The sequence below is a fragment of the Lactuca sativa genome, chromosome 5 (assembly GCF_002870075.4).
Source record: "Lactuca sativa cultivar Salinas chromosome 5, Lsat_Salinas_v11, whole genome shotgun sequence".
Lineage (NCBI taxonomy): Eukaryota > Viridiplantae > Streptophyta > Magnoliopsida > Asterales > Asteraceae > Lactuca > Lactuca sativa.
In genome coordinates this window covers 174400428-174421622 of record NC_056627.2, presented here as the reverse complement: position 1 = coordinate 174421622, position 21195 = coordinate 174400428, and positions in this window count along the sequence as shown.

Genomic DNA, 21195 nt, shown 5'->3' with positions numbered 1-21195 from the left:
TCTTTCACATCTGACCTTGGTCTAGATAATCTCTACGGAATAACCGGTAAAACCAGAAGCACTAACCGCCACATATCATGGTACTCGAACCACGATATCTCCTCTCAATCTGCCACCAATTATGGTACTCGAACCACGATATCTCCTCTGAATCTACCACCAATCATGGTACTCGAAGCATGATATCTCCTCTCGATCTGCCACCAATCATGGTACTCGGACCACGATATCTCCTCTCAATCTGCCACCAATCATGGTACTAGAACCACGATATCTCCTCTCAATCTGTGACCAATCATGGTGCTCGAACCATGACATCACCTCTTGATCTGCTTCCAATTATGGTACTCGAACCATGACATCACCTCTCGATCTGCTACTAATCATGGTACTCGAACCATGACATCACCTCTTGATCTGCTACTTAGAACCTCTGGAATAGTCCCTGCATCGAGTATGGGTCCTCTGTTTTCAGTAGTACGGGCCCATACTACCTGCCACATATACCCATACTCTCTACATGGACCATCCCAGATTCCCTAAGTAGCTGCTCAACGTTCTCATCTCCAATATCAAAACGCATGCTTGCTCCCCAGCAAAATGCTCTACTCTGTCAGCGTACTTATCTAACTATGGTCACTTCCTAGGTTCTTCCTAGGTTCTCACACTTCTCCTCCATCAGCTGGCTAGAAACTCCTTATGATGCCAGTCATCTACCTCCTAAATATCGTCACATTCACTTGGTAGATGACTCCCATCATCGGGAGTTCCACAAAGCACGAAGCAAGCATCATTCGGGCGTCGAATAAACACATATAACCCGCTCTAGGTGATAACTCCACTAGCTCTACTCATACCCAAAAGATATCACTGAACTCTGCAACTCTACCCCCGCAGGTATCTGGCTACTCTCTCGGTAGTTTCCACCAATTCTCATCTAGGTATCTCTCCTAGATAACCCCTCTACTCAAATCCCTCTCTACAAGGATTCCTGTTGGATACTCTTACTCAGCACATGCTCGAAAACGCATCACAGATAACAACAAATCCTAGGCTAAGGCATCACAAATCAGGCCAGTCTAGTCCCAATATATGAAATACCTAGCCTATCTCTAGCATGCATAATATCTCATAATATCTCATAAAACATAAGGTAAGGGTATTTTGGGAAATCACCGTTCGGGCTCTGGCTGATTGTACACATTGCACTTTCTCATTTTCTCTTAGAAACTTTTGCTCGTTTTAGAAAAATCATTTATTTTGCAAAATTTTCCTCAATTCCTCAGTTTGAGTTTAGATATACCTAAAGGTGCATCCGAATCCCTCAAACCAAGGCTCTGATACCAACTTGTAACGACATGAAATTTAAAACAAATTTTTCATTTTTAAAATGCATACTTTTTATAACACTTTGTAAAACAATCTCACTTGTTCAATTTTCAAAACATAACTCCATATTTGAATAATTTATAATCCAGGATCCTCAAAACATAACTCTTCCTCTGGTGTGTACAATCAAGTCGGTGCCGTCCCGCTAACCTGAAAACCTAAAACACATAACACATAACACTTTAAGCACGAAGCCTAGTGAGTTCCCCAAAATACCACATACGACACATACGCCACTCGAGGCTACAGTGTGACCCTTTGGTCGGTGTGTCTCAGCGGGACCCTCCAGTCCCGTATCGTTGGGCCCTCCGGCCCGGTCTATATCGTTGGACCCTCTGGTTCAGTCTATATCATTGTACCCTCCGGTCCGGTCTATATCGTTGGAACCTTCGGCCCGACCTATATCATTGGACCCTTCGGTCTGGTCTATATCATATAGCATACATATATCACAATATATATAATCTCAATTAACACCTAGAACATAAGACCCTCCGGTTTGCTCATAGCTACCACTATAGGTAATGTATAGTGAGAAGACTCACCTCAGGTGAAGAACAACTCTTATAAACACTGCTGCTACGCACCGACCTCTGACCCTGTGCCAAACCCACAATTATCTCAATTAGGAGCTAAGTCCAACCTCTCACTTATTGGATCTAAAGATAGACCACCTACCATCCCATTAATGCCCTAAGCCCATTGGGCCCACCAAGGCCCAATAATAAATGGGCCCTCACACAGCCCAAATCCCAAACTAAGAGGCAAGCCCAAACCAAGGGCCCAAAGCACATATATCCACTTCTCTAGTTCAAGACTCTATTGCATGAAGTCCAAACTCCAGGCGCAACACCCAAGGCCCAACACAACGCTTAGCCCAAAAACCCCCAGAAGGAGTTACGTGCGGAGTACCCCCTTGTTACGCTCAACGTACCCAAACGCGCATGGAACTGATCGGGGACCCCAACCCACTACACTGCGTGTTCTGAGACTTACGCCCAATGTAAGTCCTAGACTCATCCTTTCTATATTTTGGTCTAAATAGATTAAGACAATAATTCATATCTCAGATCTCGACATTCCTCAGTCTCCAAAACCATAAAGTCGAGACCTTTAGGGCTTTGCATGGCTGAAAAGGTGGTAACTCACTCCAACCTTTTATCCCCTTTTCTCATTAAGACCAAAACTCATGCATGACCCCATAACCACGGCCAAGTTTGGATTTTTATAGATCCACAACACATCCTAAACTGAAATGGGTCACATCAAAGCTTAGGGAGACCATTTACACCAAAAAGTCTCCATCTTGGGACAAAACCCTAGAAAATGGACCATGAAACACAAAACCAAAATAAAGAGGAAAGTTCTGAGCTTTTTACATCAAATTGAAGCTCCTCCCTCTGAAGAACTTAGATCCATGCTTGAACTCCAAACCCTAGCCTCCACAAGCACGTCCCCTTCTTCTTCACTAACATACAAAGGCACTTTCTAGCTCGAAACACTCACACACTATCTTAAGAACGAATATAATGCTCTCTTAGGGTTTCTCTCTGTGAAATGGTGGCTGAGGATAAGGCCATAGTATTCCTTATATAGTGCACATGTCTCAATTAGGGTTTGAGTTTGCGCCCACTACGCCCAGCGTAGTTCAAGGTACGCCCAACGTACCGTGAGTATTCCGCGTCCAACTTAAGCGCATGAGTACGTGCAGCGTACTCTCCAGTACGCCCAATGTACTCATTTGCCATAACTTTTATTTAATGGCTAATCTTGACAACTTGAAGAAGAGCAGGGTTAAACAGATATATCCAAATTCCCGAATGTTACAGACAAGACCAAACCGGTGACAAAATTAGACTAATAACCGAGCCTAATGTAAATAGGTTAATAGAAAACGACTAATCAAACAATGTAAACATGAACAGGTTAATAGAAAACGACTAATCAAACAATGTAAACATGAGTTGAATCAAAATAGAGCTTAATGATTCCAATATAGTCACACCTCAGCAGTGCTCGAGCAAGAACTTCTATTGTAGTGGTGAGCTACGGTTTTACAATACAATCAATAAAATAATAATGAAAGCGATTATGATAAGATTACATGCATGCAACCTATATACAAAACCCTAAAACAAAATACATGGCTGGACAGGCCCAAACCGGTGACAAAACTGGACTAATAACCGAGCCCAAGACGCAACACAATAGACCCAACACTTTCTCTACTTCGATCCTTAAAATATAAAAATGTAATCTTATCACATCATGTATTAAGAATCTTCGAATAAGAACTTAAGAGAGTTAGATAGTGGACTTACCTAAAGCAGAGTCAAACACTTTGACTTCACCATCCGTGTGGTCGTTTAGGTAAATACAAAAACTTCGCATCAAATGCCCCTTCTCTTGGCAGTAGAAGCAAACAGATTCTTTTGGAATGGCACACGGGACAATCTTAGACTTAGTCTTTCCCTTTCCATTGGGAAAACTTTTCTAGACTTCTAATGTTTCCATTGTCAATGTCCATGGATGTTTGGGAAACAGATCTTCTAATCAAATTTGCTGTACCAGTGCGCAAAATCATTTATGATTAGTTGTAGTTAGCAAATATGTAAGATCAATAAGGGCCATGCCGCGGTCTGTCATATAGTAATCTTTAATGAACTCACTATATGACTTGGAGAGTAACTGAAGAACCAACTCAACAGCCGACTTCCTCGAGAAAACGACACCCAACATTCCCAGGCTGTCAATATGCAACTTCATCTACAAGACGTGAGCACATACAAAATTTCCATCTTCGTGTTTGCATGCCATTAGGGATTGAGTGACCTTGAACTTTTCAAGTTAACGAACATGTGGGCCAGGGAGAATTATTGGAGGAGGTGGAGGAAGTGAAGTATGATTTCTAGGAACATCATCTTCATGAGGAAAGCTTTTTCCAAAGGATTCGGGAAGACCATAGTTGTCAGAACTAGACATCTACAAGGGATAAATTCAATTTTAATTGATTTAAGTCCTTAATATAACACCCAAAATTAAATATTAAGGCTAGGACTCAACATAATACTCTACAATTCAGAAGAGGGATGTCGTAGTCCAATTATAAAATCTTTGAAGGTAGGTAACTGACGATTTACCAATCTCCACCATGAAAAACGAAAAAGAGCATTAGGTTTTAAATGAAATGAAATTCCTAGATTCTTTGAGATTCACAAACAAGGTGTAAATAACCATGCAAATTAGCTTGGTACTTTCGAAGTCATTTATCACCTAATCAATATGTCGGTTAACCACACACACTCCATTGTTATATGAAGAACTACGAGCTACCCATTTCCATCCTTCATTAGTCCCATATTAGTGTTCCGGTTAACCATACACGCTCCACTAATGAGTAATAAGGTGCAATGTACAATTTCATGGGTTAGCATTGAATTCACATTTTTCCTAAGTAACTAAGATTGGGAATTTATAAGGGTTTAGTGACTTTATGTTTCATTATACTTTTAATGTGGATTTAAATATCCTCTCAAACTTGTTCGGCTAACGACCCTCCACTGGTCAAGGGTGCGGTGGGTAAGAGTGGATACCCAATGGAAGTCATTTTACAGGCCGCTTCCTTAAACACCCCTTATACACCAGCTTCGTGAATGAGGCCTACTAATGGTAAGACTACCTTTTTACTTATATATATATATATATATATATATATATATATATATATAATACTAAACTCTTAATTTTATAAAGTATAGGGGTGTATTTTACACTTTTAAAATACTAGGTGGTTTAATCTATTAATAAATTTTACTCTTAATTTAATTAACTTTAAACCATATGATTATGGATTTATTAATTCTCTTTTAATTAAAAACTTTAATTAATTTAATAAAGTCCATAAGGTGTAATTGAACTATTCAAAGCATCAAGGTTATGAAAAATTGAAAACTAAAAACTAATTAATTAATTTTTTAAGTTATGAACCCCAAGAGTTGCACCTTTTTGAAACCATTCAATTACTTGATGTTTTAGAATTAAATATTTCAAATTAAAAATTTTTAACTAAACTTTTCAAATTCCAAAACTTAATTCAAAAACTCTTGAACTCCAAACTTGATGGCAAGTTTTGTAACTCCTTAAAAAAAACTTTTGAGTTCCAAAACTTGATGGCAAGTTTTATAACTCTCTTTAGTCATAAAAGAGACTTTCCAAGTTCCAAAACTTGAGGGCAAGTTATGAAACTCTTCAAAGCCATTTAGTTTAAATTTTAAACTAATAAAATAATCATATAATTTTATCTTTTACTAATTTGAACTAATTCGATTCATATGGTAGGTAATTTCAAATTCTACAAATAATTTGTTTTTTCACAAAATCAAGTAATTATCTTAGAATTTGACAATCATCATGTTATTGGATGGGGACAATTATTACCATATTAGTAAAATCGAATTTTATGAGCCAAAACATTTTGTGGCAATGATCCTAATCTAAAACATGCCATAAACTCGAAAAATGTGCCATCTAATGATCCAACTCGTCGAGCCAGGCTATGGACTCGTTAAGTTCATGGTCATGTGAGCCAACTCGTCGAGTCCACTCATGGGACTCGTCGAGTCCTGTAGTCAGACATCAACTTTTTCAGTTTTTGTTCAACTTTGAACAATTAAACAATGCATCTATATAACAGAAAACAACACATGTCTCTGATACCACTGTTGGGTTTTATGTACTATAACACTCCTATGGTACACATACAACCCTAATGATTTGGATCTAAGTTTTCTCTAGTTATACATGCAACAAAAATTATCCAAAGCATGAAATCTAGCTAGTATACAAATTTGGTACACGAATCATAAAACTAGTTAGAAGAATACCTCTTATTTGTAGCTTGTAGTTGTTGGCCTTTCAAGAGCTTAGCACCTCAAGTGTGATGCCTCAAACAAGTCACAAACACCATGAAAAAATGGAGGACTGTGAGAGAGAGGCTAACACCACCAAAACCGGCTAGGTTTCTCTTTGAGCCCTTGGGGTGGTGAATTTGGAGCAAAGGGGTTACTTTTATAATGTGGAATTCCTAGGGTTTCAACTTGTAAACCCTAATTCATTCCTTGGGCCTTTTATCCAATAATCCATATGATAAGACTTATGGAATAACACTTCATGGAATCTCACATAAACTTAGTCCATCACTAATCAATCATGGATCATTGGCCCAAACTATATGTATTACTAATTTACTTAATCAGTCCCCTTAATTTAATTTATCTCTTTTGATCACTAAATTAATTTCAAATTAATACTTGACCAATATTAATGAAATAATATGATTTCTCAATTAATATATTATACTTATAATATATTAATAAATCACAAATAACCTCTTTCTCAAATATCCATCCTGTCAAATTGTTTTGGTGAAGGCAACCTGTGGAATGCACCATGCTACACTCGGGTCAAGTATATACCGGTTATAGTTATGGTCTTAAACACATAATCCAACAATACATACCTTTATATTCACATATGAATATTACATTCCTATTTTGCGCCAGTATGTGCAAGAGTTTTGCGACAATATATATATATATATATATATATATATATATATATATATATATATATATATATATATATATATATTATTAAGATTTAACAAAATATTTAATATTTATGGTTATTTCTTAAATGACACTTGATCATATCACTTATAATAAATCTATTTATCTTATTATATCATAACATACATAAAAAAATGTTTCTTTTAACAAGATGAACTCTTATTATCATATATTAAGTAATAGTGTACGTCAATCTGCCCATAAATAAGAACCATACGCTACAAATTAACTGGCCTAACCGGCCTCGTATTGCAACATGGACCAAGCCGACTCTATGTAGTCAGACTCATCTTGGAATGCATCCGAAAGAGCATCACCGTAATTAAAAAGTATTTGAACACTAGTCACACGACATCCTAGGAAATTGAGAAAAAAATCCACTATTTTTTTAATAGGTTATATTGTGATTATCACATGGCAGTACTATTAGTCTACCACTCGAGTAATAATAGTAACCAGAGATCCACTATCTTAATTTAAATACCTCGGTAAAGATAGGTAAAAAGGGCATCCTTTTCCAAGCTCTCTTTCTCAATAAAACTACATTAAGCATCATTTCCTTCCGATTCTAACTTTGGCATCAGAGAGCATTCATGGGACCCCCTTTTGAAATCATCTTAACTTGGTGTCTATCTATTTTGTAGCGTATCTTTCTTTACAACACTATCGCTTGAGCTCATCCAAGAACAAGCCATTGTACATCTTGGAACAAGTGTTAGCCCCTGGAAGCTACATAAGCACCACACCTTACGAGCCTCGTCAAATTCACCATCTAGTCTAATCAATTTAGTCCTTGGGTTCACCCTACAAGCACTGCTTTACCAATAATCACTCTATCAAAAACAACTAATTGTGGAGGAAAGGAAAACTAGAAAAACAAATTTTGTCACGATAAAAAGAATAAGTAGTTCCAACATAAGAGAGTCAAAAACTTACATTGACCCTCCAAGTTAACTCCTAGGCACAATGATAAAACTATGCATGTCATATCACCCTTTCTACAACAACATATGGCGGCAACCATAATACAAATACATCAAAATGTCCAACCTTACGTACCGATGCTGTTACCATTTTTTTATACATAACATCATGGCCTCAATCAATCCGTCCAATGTACCTTCCCCCGAACATCTTCAGAAATCAAGCAATACCAAAAATCCATTAGATGCAACACACACTTGGGTGTTGTTTGTTTTTTTTGGAAAAAACCTCTTCAAACCTCTTATTGCTGCGTGGCGCAACACTTTTCATCTCGCAGCTGTTTGTTTTTTAGAAGTCTTCTGAGTCAAAAACCTCTGCGCATCCTCTGTTTGGCGCAACACTTATACTGCCTCTTCCAACCTCTTCCAACATCTTCTTCTTCTTTTTTTATTGCTGAAATTTTGATTATATGTTGTTAAAATTATATTTCACATTTTTTTCCGTTTTTTTTTTTGTTTATTCTTGTTGAATTTATTTTTCGTTTTTTTATATTCAATAATGATAATTTTTTGATGAAATATCATTATTTATTTACTTAAATATCTTTATTTTTTTTGTTGAAATATCATTATTTTTTACTGAAATATCATTAATTTTTACCGAAATGTTATACATTCTTAAATTTTACGTATTAAAAAGTTATTTTCGGTTTATAAAATTAGTTTATTTTAATTTTTTAATATCTGCAGCAGTATGTAGTTTTAAAAAAAACAAACACGCTTCTTATTACAGTCTGTAGCCGTTTGGTCCACCTCTTCTACTGCAGAGGGTTGCAGAGGTGGCCTGCAGACTTCATGAATTTTTGCTTCAGAAAATCAAACAACACCTTACTCTAGAAGCATCACCAGAAAGGAACATGAATAAGCAGCTGTTCCTTCGAAGTATTCAATAGTGACTTGAAGTTTTTTGACCCGTGCTTTTATTTTTCCATTAAGGATACACACATTTTCTTTCCTACATTCAAGATATTCTTGAAAGTTCTCAAGATATTCAAAGTGAGAATATGTGTGAAATAGAATCTCCGCAATACCATTATCTACCATTTGGGCAGTAAGTTTGATGCACTCAGTCTCAGGTTCGGTGGTATTGGCTTCATCTGTTTCTTTAGGAGTACCATCATACTGAAGAGGATCTTGTTGAAAGGAGGAGAAATTTGGTTCTTGAATGTCATCCTTTTCTTGAGACTATTTTGGAGTTTGAGGAGAGAAGTCATCAAGATCAATGCTAAAAGTCCTGGTAGATGTGTTGGAGTAAAGAACAATGGACACGTCGTTTGGCTCATCATCGACTATCATTCCTTCACTGGAAGGTATATCTACCATTTGTATTGGAGTATCCTCATCACGATTATCTTCTACAGGAGAGCTTTGAGGAAACCATTCAGGTTCAGATTGCTTGTCATCATCTTGGTCATCGTCCTTAAGTGAGTTATAATCTAAGGAGACATGATGGCTTGGACTTTCTAGAACCGACTGAAAGCTTGCTGGTGAAACTGGAGCTGGAGTGGATGGTTCATCATAATCAGAAGGATCTTGAAATAATGAATCCAAGAAAGAGAGAGGCCTAGAGGTTGTACTAGATTTAGGAGTAGATGAGGGTTCATCTAAATTTTCTCCAAGATTAACATCAAAGACGGCTGGAGATAGGATAGGAGGTAGTTGATTTGATTTTCATCTCTTTTTCTTCTTTGTCGACTTCTTGGATGCATGATCAGAATGCTTCCTCTTCTTTTTGGGAGGGAAATAATTCCATGGATGTATTTTTGATATGAGCATAGAGAGGCACTGTTTTCATCCAGCTTTGTAAGTATAGCATTTGGAAGGATGACTGTATGTGAAGACTTAGGTTTAGATGCCTTATGAATCCTATATGGTGTCATACACAAGAACTGTGGTTGTGGGCCTTCTGGAATCTATCCTGGTGCAAGATTACTATTATGGATGGCATCATGAATAATGATAGACTACCAGCAAGGATGATGAATCAAAAACATGTTGTTTGAGGCAGGGAGAAAACCAAGAAAATCTTTCCAAATAATAGACTCGTAGTCAACATTGATGTCATAGAAAGCCCATACAAGAGAATCCAAAGGTCTGTTTACCACACCTACATCCACCAACTTATCCAAAGAGACATCGAGTGACGACGGAACTGAGAAAGTCCCATGGTGTGGGAAGACAATATTTCCTAATTATTGAAAGGCATGGTTCTGTTTTGTCTTCAAATTTGTACCCGATTTCCTTGAATATTGTTAACAATTGCGCAGAAGATGGTTTGACAAATGTCTTAAGTTAACAATAAACATCGCTTAGACCTAAATTGACTGTGAACTCTTCTTTAGTTAGAACCAAGGTAGCTTGAAAAAGATCAAATTCAGCATCAAGTTTTTTTTGACTTTGCTCTTCTGGAGATAACTGCTGATTGAAAGACTTCTGAGATAAGAGATTGTGGAGTTGGAGAAGTAGAAAGGAGTGCATATGCCAATGGGTACTTTTGCAAATATTCAACTATAACACCGACTTCTTTGGGTTGTTCCTGAGTTTTAAGTAGTGCAATATAGTTGGATTCAACCATTTCAATTTTAGGTGATGATGAGTTTGTCCCAGTGGATGGTCCAGTCCAAGAGATTTTGAAGCCTTATGAGGAGACTTTGCTTTAGAAGTCAGTCCATCTTCTTTAGAAACCATGTCTTGATAGAAAAAGAGAAAACAAAAATTGGAATGAATTGTTAGGTAAAAAGATATAGCTAGAGAGTAGTAGCATATAATCTTAACTAATTTAAAAAAAGGAGGGGGAGAGAAAAAAATGTGTGAAATTGCATTAACTAAACAAGGTTGTGACTTAAGTAGTATTGTGGATTCAACTATGGACAAGCGGAATCTGCAAATTCATTTTTAATAGGTATAGGCCAGAAAGTAAATTACATGACAAGTTCAAAAAAGAGAACTTGATGTCATATAAAACAACAAAACAAACATAAAAATTTGATGTTACTAAATCATAGAAAGAGTGCAAAGATCAAGTAAAACCTCTAACCCATGGCCTAAGATAACTATGGCATATCAAATAAAGATGTCTTTAAAAGCTAAACGAAAATTAGGTATCATAGAGACAGTAGTTGACAACTATTTATGTAAACCAAAGAGCACATAGAATAGTGAATGGACTTAGATAGAGTTGAAAAAAAAAAGAATGTATTTATCTTAAAAGAACATATAAAAGACATGAAATTTAAGATCACATAAGAGTAAGAGAAGAGACATTACCTTAAGGAAGATGACTGAAGGTAATAGACTTTTGAGTATGAAAAGAAAGATATGAACCAATAAGTATAACGCTCACTGAAAAGATTTGATCAAAGGATCAACACTAAATAACCTAAGCATGGTATGTAAAGATGTATCAATGGTCAATAAAGAAAAAGAAAAAATAAAAAAAAATAAAAAAAATGCTCATAAGGTTGACTTGTGACAACTAGGGTTTCCCAAAAGAATTGTGATGCTTACCTAGATTTTGGAGATGATCCACACAAGAGAGGTTAAATGATGATTCTCCAACAAGTCGTTGATGATGCTCCAAAGGAAAAGAAAACTAGGGTTTGTACAAAACAAAAAAAATGATCTAGTGTTAAAAAAAAGTGTATTAGGGTTTTAAAAAATGGTGATTCTCACCTAGGGTATGTGAATGCTTAGTTCTTACTTGATGAGCACAATGGAAGGACGATGGCTTAAGAAGTGATCACAAAATCACTTGTTGATTACAAATATCTTGTTGATGATCAAGAGGGTTGTTGATGATCAAGTGATAACCGATGTTGTTGTTGCTCAAGATGGTTGATGCTCAAGTGATGATCATGAAAATTATCAATACACATGAGGTCTCTTACTCCTGAGGAGGTGAGTGGCGCAACAGATAGCCAAGAAGGTTAATGTCGACTAAGTTGTGGCGTAAAAGGAATAGAAGATATTAGGGTTTGGTGCAAGAGGGTGATGAGGTATTAGGGTTTGGCACAAAAGGGTTGTTGCAAACTTATGGATGTGCCAAGTACCAATTCGGGGATGCTCAAAATTTTTTTGATGATGCGCCAAGCAGAAAAAATTTGATTGGATGCTCAAAAAATTGTGATGTTGCGTCAAGGACTTGGTAGAGGTGATTAGAGTAGCTGCTTGGGCGAAACGATTGATGTGCCAAAGGGAGGATGGCGTAAGAGTGGATGTGCCAAGGGAGTGATCAAGATCATAGAAGGATGTGTCAGGGGGTGATGGCACAAGAGGGATTTCTCACAAAGACTTTATCACAAAGGCTTGATCACTTCTTACGCAAGAGAGGTATCCTCGGTTTTGCTTGATGATCACGGGAAAAAAAAGAGTTGGAGCAAGAGGGGTTTGTGGCGCACGAAGAGAAGTGTGGCTCAAGAAGAAAAAAAATGTGGCGCAAGAGAGGCGGGAGTGAAAGCTTTGGTGCAATTAGGGTTTGAAAAAAGGATGACTTGTGACTCATGTGAGAGAAATGGCACAAGAAGGAATTTTGAGATTAGGTTGTTGAGCCAAATTAGGGTTTGCAAAAAAATGTCTTAAAGCTCAAGTGGAAATGTTGCGCTAGTAGGGTTTCACGAAAGAGTAGTTTGTTGAGCCAAATTAGGGTTTCGTTTAGGGTTTGAAGGAGTATGGTGCAAGTTGGAGTGGGATGCAAGAAAGGCTTGTGGCACAAGAGAAGAAGAGCGAAAGAGAGGTGGCGCAAGAAGAAAGAAAAGAAAAGGGATGGCGCAAGAGGGAAGAAAAGAAGAAGGACGACACAAGAGGGGATGGGGCGAAGAAGGGAGGCGCAAGAAGGAATGCATGGCCGAAGCTGCTGATGCGCCAAATGTTGCGGTTGTGCCAAATGTTGTTGTTGTGCCAAAAGCTTGCAAAGGCTGATGGCTCAAGAAGGGGGAAGGTTGGTGCAAGAGAGATTTACGAAGGGGGAGATGCACCAAAGAAGAGATTACGATGAGCCTGCTCAAGAGATGAGTTGTTGCACCTAGTGTTAACCGAGGCTTGTGCTGTTGCGCCAAAGTTTGGACCGAAGTGCGCCTAGGAGTATTACGCCAAGAAGGTTCTCACGAGGACTGTTACTCACGAAGCCTTGTTGCTCATGAACACTTGTTGCTCATGAAGACTTGTTGCTCATGAATCCTTGTTGCTCATGAAGATTGTTGCTCACAAAGCCTTGTGGCTTATGAAGACTTGTTGCTCATGAATAAAATTCGATGTTGCTCCAAGCAAGTATGAGAGTAAGAATTTGTGAGAGAATGAAAAAACAAGAATAAGAAGTAGAAGTGATGTATTTATAGGTGAAGGTTTCTAGGGTTTCTCAATGGGCCAAGATAGGGCTTGCATGGGCCAACTTGTGAGCCCAGAAGGCTTGGATGGTACTCAAGTATAAATAGGAGAATGTCAACTTGAGTCATGAGCGCAAGAATGATGCCTTTAGAATCAAGAAAGAAAAGGTGGTTCATGTATGGATGTTATCTTTGAGACGTGCATGGCACCTAAGGATTGACCTACTTGAAAGGTGCATGACCCAGTTGACATGTACATGTCCTACCTGAGATATGCATGGCCCACCTGAAACGTGCATGGATAATTAAAAACGTGTATGGCCTAATCAAGCTTCTCAAGATGAATCAATGAAGAACTTAGCTGAGAGGTCACTTTGGGGGAAATTGTTGAAAAAAGAAAGTGACCGTATTTAACTAAGATGGACCCGAAGACCTCCAATCCTTCTGAACTGAAGAAGCGTTACCCGTAGACTACTTTTGTCATCTTGTGAACCCGAAGAGATGTAAAAGACCCACAGACGAACTAAACATGAAGACTTTTATAAGTTACTTTTACTGACTTTACTTGTAATCGTAGTATTGTCGAGTGTACCATTCAGGGTCACCGAAGTCAGTTGCTCTATGTTATTTTATTGTTTGATGTAACTTTTAGGACTCTATAAATAGAGTTACCACTTCATATATTGCCACCACTTTAGAGCTTATCAATATGAGCTCTTTGATCTCATTATTTCAAGTTATCTTACCTGACACTTAAACTAAATCCCACTTCACGTATGTTATTCATCATATGCTAACTTGTTTTTGCATGCCAACCTTGTTACGATTCAACTAAGTTCCTACTTGTTTAAATTTTTATCGATATAAATTTTCTGCTATTTACTTTCCTTACATTCTCGTAATCTAACTTATCTAACTTTTATTGTTGAGCTAACAAGATCCATTGAGATTAACTTATTATTCCGCAACTTATTATCTCGTCAGTAAACGTTTATCAAAATTTTCTCTCAAAAAACGATATATATATATATATATATATATATATATATATATATATATATATACACACAGAGAGAGAGAAAGAAAGAGAGAGAGAGAGAGAGAGAGAGAGAGTAAATTACACTAATCATCCCTGGTCCAAGTGCCAAATTGCACGTTTAGTCCCTATTTTTGAAAATTAACTCGGACAGTCCCTCATGTATTTAAATACTACCCGCACAGTCACTATTATCATTAGACATTAGTTTTATCCATTTGGGTGTCCTACGTGCCTTGCACGCAGGGGTATTTTCGTCATTTTCATGTCATGTGTATATTATCAACTGCGTGTGGCACCATATCTAGTTCACCCAAACGTTGCATACCCATTCCCCGATCAAAATCTTTCTTGTCTCATAAAAACCCTAGTTTTCCGTCAAGAGTGAAGATGAGTGGGTGGCGAATACGACCACAAATGGATGAAATCGATTTGGAAGCAAGTTACGGTAAGGAAAGCCAACCATTTTATGCTCTGTTCTTGATCATTTTCTCTCTAATTTTGAAAATATTGTTGTTTTTTTCTTGTGAAGGTGGGAATCCAACTGTTTTTAGTATACGCTTGCACTATGGAGGAGAGTTTAACAATTTTCCTGGGAGAAAATACATAAAGTGACAACACAAATTTGTGGACTTGGTCGACAGTGATTTGTTCTCTGTTCACGACATTGATGATATGATGGAGGAGTTGGGTTACGTTGAAGAAGGTAAGGTTATGTATTATCACTTTAAACGACCATTAGGGGATTTAGATTTTGGGTTGTTTGCATTGGGTAGTGATCAAGATGTCAACCACTTAAGGTCCTACGTTGCTTCACACAAGCTTATAGAAGTGTATATAGAATTTTAGCGTACCAACTTGCATATATATGGTATGTCACCTAACCCTTCAAAACTCAGGATTGAAGAGATTGTTGAACCCCCTTCTTGTTCTAGAAGGTTGTGTCTCGGATGGATTGACACAAACACAGTTGAACCCCCTATTTTAGAACCAAGCATGCAAACCCCTACAATGGAAACTAACATGGAATCCCCTAGTCATATTGATGTTGCACATGTTTCACCCCATAGAATGGAATCCCCTAATTAAGTTGAATCTGTGAATGAACCAAACATGGAACCCCTTATTATGGAACCCTTTATTGAAGCCCTGGGTGGATATAGTGATAACGAGGGTAGTAGAGATTCAAGTGATAGTGATGATAGTGATTTCATTGTGAATGAGGATAACTTGTTGGATGATCATGAGGTGGACATGCATGAATTCTAACTCAACATTGATGATAATTTGGAGTGGGTTGGTGATGCCCCTATTACAACAGAGAATGTAGCAATGTCTTATGAGGAGATGGAGGTGATCAACACTGATGTTCTGCAATCTGAGTCATCATCTGATGAAGGGAAAATGAGTAAAAGAAGAAATAAAATCTGGGCTTCTAAAAAACCACTATTAAATGATGCAACTCAAGTGAGTGACCCTTTGTACATACTTCAAACATTCTCAAGTTCTCAGGAAGCAAAAGATAGAATTTACTTGCATTCAATAGAGACAAGAAGAGAATTGGATATTGTCAAGAATGATAAAAACAGGGTCAGGGTAGTATGTAAAGGAACAATACTAGATATGGGGATACTTGAGACTTCTGGGAAAGGTGGACCAAGTAAAACTAGTGGGAAAGGTGGGCCAAGTCAAAGGAACATAAATGGTGGACCCAGTCAAATGGGTGAAAAAGGAGGACCAAGTAAAAAGAAAAGTGCAGTGAAAGTAGATGAAAGCAATAAGTGCCCTTGGAAACTTTTAATAAGTAAATGGAAAAAGGATGATTATTGGACTGTGAAAACGTATGAAAAGGAGCATAAATGTCTCCAAACAAGAAAAATCAAAGCTTGTAATTACAAGTTTCTTTCCAAACAAATTCTTGTGCAGTTGGAGTCTAACCCATAAATACTAATAAGGGCTTTAAAGGAACAGCTAGAGAGAAAATACCAAATTTATATGTCCGACATGAAAGTGTTTAGGGAAAAAGCGAAAGCCCTAGAAACTATTAGGGGTGATTTTGGGGGTCAATATTCTATATTGAGGGACTATCTACTAGAGGTTCAATGTCGAAACCCAAACACAACAGTCAAGCTTCAAGTAGATAATTCTTCCAACCGTGCATCAGATACTAGGATTTTTAAACATATATATATATATATATATATATATATATATATATATATATATATATATATATATATATATTTCTTGGTCCACTGAAACAAGGATTTGCAGCAGGGAAAAGGGACTTTCTTGGACTGGATGGTGCATTCTATATATATATATATATATATATATATATATATATATATATATATATATATATATATATATATATATATATATATATATATATATATATATATATATATATATATATATATATATATATTTCTTGGTCCACTGAAACAAGGATTTGCAGCAGGGAAAAGGGACTTTCTTGGATTGGATGGTGCATTCATGAAGGGCCCCTACCCTGGTATGATTCTAACTACAGTGGTAAGTAATTTTATACATGGATTAACTAATTAATCTTATATATGACTTATAGATGTTAACATTATTTGTTCTTAATGTTATAGGGATTAGATGGAAACAACTGCACTTATCCAGTAGCATATGGTGTTGTAGAGTCTGAGAACTATAGCTCATGGACATGGTTTCTAAAAAATCTTGGTGATGATTTGGATTTGACTACCAATTCGAACTTCACATTTATAACTGATAGGCAGAAGGTAATACTATAGACAGTTTAACTACTTAACCTTTATATTATTTGTACTAATTATATAAAATTGACTGTGTTTATGTTGTAGGGTGTTTTGCCTACAATTGCAAAATTGTTTCCATGTGCATAAAATAGATTTTACCTTCGACATATCCATGAGAATATGAAGCGAAAGTGGAGGGGCAAGGAGTTTAAATATTATCTCTGGAAATGTGCAACAACATCAACTATACAATAATTCAATCTTGTAATGGAGGAACTGAAGAAATTGAAAAATGATGCATATGAATGTCTTAAAGCCATTCCACCCCAACATTGGTCTAGGTCTCACTTCACAGGTTAGTTATACATGTTATAATTCTTCAACATTGTTGAGTATGCATCTTAAAAGATTACTGAAAATTATGATGCAACATTGTTATTCTATAGGAAGAGCACATTGTGATGCATTGTTAAACAACCTTTGTGAGACATTGAATACCAAACTTGTCAAGGGTCATCACGAACCAATTATAAGTTGCTTGGAATTTATTAGAGAATACGTAATGAAGAAGCTTGTTATTGTCTAAAAGACAATTGACAAATGTTCTGGCCCACTAACTCCTACAACTATCAAGACTCTAGAGAAGATCCAAGGTGAAGCTACAGATGTGTTTTGTGGAAATAGGAAGTATTAGGTTATAGGTGGTGAAGGTGTGGACCAATGTGTAGTTGACATAACACAACATACATTCTCGTGTAACAAGTGGTAGATCACTGACATACCATGCAAGCACACAATTGCAACTATATGCGATATAAGGAGAAATAATGAGAATGTTGGGATACCTGAAACATGGGTTCACCCAACATACTAGTTGAAGACATGGCAAGAGATGTATGCCTTTAAAATTGAACCAATTAATGGGAGGATGATGTGGGCAAATCCATATAGTCATTATCCAACAAAGTTACTACCACAAAAACATCATGTGCCTATTGGTAGGCCAAAAAAGAAAAGAAGAAGATCTGCTACTGAAGATGATAGTTCTATAGGGACCAGAACAGTTAGGTGTTCAAAGTCTTGAAATGTTGGACATAATGGTAGGAGCTGCAAGGGGCAGGCAGTGGGAGGATTACAGGCTAGTGGTAGTGATGTGGGACAGAACGCTAGTGTGGGACATAACTCAGGTGTTGTGAACAAGGGAAAAAGTCCGATGGTTTAGTGTTTGTGTATTACTTTCTTGTGTTTTGGTTAGCTAATGCTTTTGATATACTTGAAACAATGTTCTTTCATGCATTTTGGGTATGTAATTTCAGTTTGAACTAATGTTGTGCTACTTCTTTAACTATGATAGTGATGTACTTCAAACTATATTGACTTTATGAATGTTTGTAATGGTTTGAGCGACTTAATGATTAATTCGGTTGTTAATGTATGAATCCATGTTTGTAATGGTTTGATGACTTAATGGTATGATATAAATTGTTGTTTTGGTATGGATACTTAATGGTATGATATAAATTGTTTTTTTTGGTATGAATACTTTGGTATGAATACATGTTTGGCAATTACCAAAAGAACACCCAATTTTCATTAACATGCAAACTGATAATCCCAACTTGAGTTTGTACAACTAAAAGGTAAACGTATCTGATAACTTATCCTTCACTTTGTACACTAGAATTGACACAAACAGAAACCAACTATTAGCTAGATACAACTTCAGTTTTAGATTTCATTGTTCAAGCTTCATCCTAATGTTCATACAAGCACATTTCTGATCCTCCACCACCCAACCAATGAATTTGCAACCACGAGTCTGCAAAATAAGTGTAGAAACATTTAATAATGCTAAAATTTACAGAAAACATGAGAAATTAAGAGATTAGGTTAGATTTATCAAGAAATCGAACTTAACCGGGTTAGAACAAGCATAGTAACTTTTTCTAGGGTTGTTCTTGCTCCATGAGATACGAATTACAGCTTCAGCTCCACAATTGCATCTAATTGCCATTTTTGTTGGTTGGAGAAGGGTAATCGAAGAATGAAAGGGGGAAAAGTTACGGAGAAGAAAACTAAAAAAGATAAATGAAAGTAGGGGAGGGATAACGACTCTAATAAGGGCACACAAGATGAACTGACAAAAATACCCCTGTGTGCAAGGCACGTGGGACACCCAAACGGAGAAAACTAACGTTTAACGACAATAGGGACTTGGTGGGTAGTATTTAAATAGATGAGTGACGGTCCGAGTTAATTTTCAAAAATAGGGACTGAATGTGCAATTTGACACTTGGACCAGGGACGATTCGTGTGTGTGTGTGTGTGTGTGTATATATATATACACACACACACACACACGAATCGTCCTTGGTCCAAGTGTCAAATTGCACATTCAGTCCCTATTTTTGAAAATTAACTCAGACCGTCACTCATCTATATATATATATATATATATATATATATATATATATATATATATATATATATATATATATATATATATATATATATATATATAGGGTTAGCTTCATGTGAGATCAACGTACTTTGTGAGATGGGAGACACAATCCTAGCCATCGATTTTGTAGATAAAAAAACATTTTTATAATGCAAAACAATTTTGAAAAAAAAAATTAATATTATTTTGGTTACTTTTTTATCAAAATCTTATTATTATTATTATTATTATTATTATTATTATTATTATTATTATTAATATGAAATAATAATAATAATAATAATAATAATAATAATAATAATAATAATAATAAAAGTTACTGTCTTTTCAAAATATCTGTGAAATATTCTAGTAAAATATTAGAATACTATAGTAGAATATTAGAATATTTTACATATCTGACAAATCTACTAGAATACTAGAATATTCTAACATTTAAAAATCACACTGGAATATTTACAGTGTAATATTGTATTATAATATTTACAGGTAAATAATAGGAAAAAAAAAAAGAATTTTCGGATTTTTCCTTTTATTTTCCATTTTAAAATTATTTTTAAAGTGCATCTCATTTTCTCACAAAATTAACAATGTCTCAAATGAACCTAAACGTGTGTGTGTGTGTATATATATATATATATATATATATATATATATATATATATATATATATATATATATATATATATATATATATATATATATATATATATATATATATATATATATGTATATATATATATATACCGTAATTATGGTTATTTTAATAGAATATTTAAACAGCGTAACAACAAAGTACAGGGCATATCTTAAATCTTGTTGTAACAACATAAAGTTTCAAAACAATTTTTCTTTTTAAACACATAATTTCATTCATAGAGAAATCCCAAAATCCAATGTTTCACATATTATCCGAATAAAACAAATCTCAAGATCTCAATACAAAAAATCCCTTAGTGTGTACAAATCATGCCGACGCCTTCCCGTGATCCTCGCTGGTACCTGAAACACAAATCACATAACACTGTAAGCATAAATGCTTAGTGAGTTCCCCAAAATACCACATACAACACATACGCCACTTAAGGTTATATCTCGGTACGACCTTCCAGTCGATGTGTCTCAGTGGGACCCTCTAGTCTCGAAACTCGTTGGACCCTCCGGTCCGGTCTATATCGTTGGACCCTTCCGTCTGGACTATACAACACGTAGCATCCAAGATTGGATTTTTATGAACCCACAACTCATATTACTCTGAAATATGGCAGATTTAAGCTTATGGAGACCATTTGATGATAAAGTCTCCACCTTCGGACCAAAAACCCTAAAAATTGGTCCATGAAGCACAAATCAAAAATGACAAGGAAAGCTTTGAGCTTTTTACCTCGAAGTGAAGCTCCTCCCTCTGTAGAAATCAGATCCAAGCTTGTACTCTAACTTCTAGCCTCCATAAGAACCTCCTCTTCTTCTTCACTAACACACAAAGGCACTTTTAGCACAAGAACACTCACACACTAGCTTTAGAGCGATAATATTGCTCTCCAAGGGTTTCTCTTTGTGGAATGGTAGCTGGGGACAGGACGATATCATTCCTTTTATAGTCCACAAGCCACAATTAGGGTTTGCAT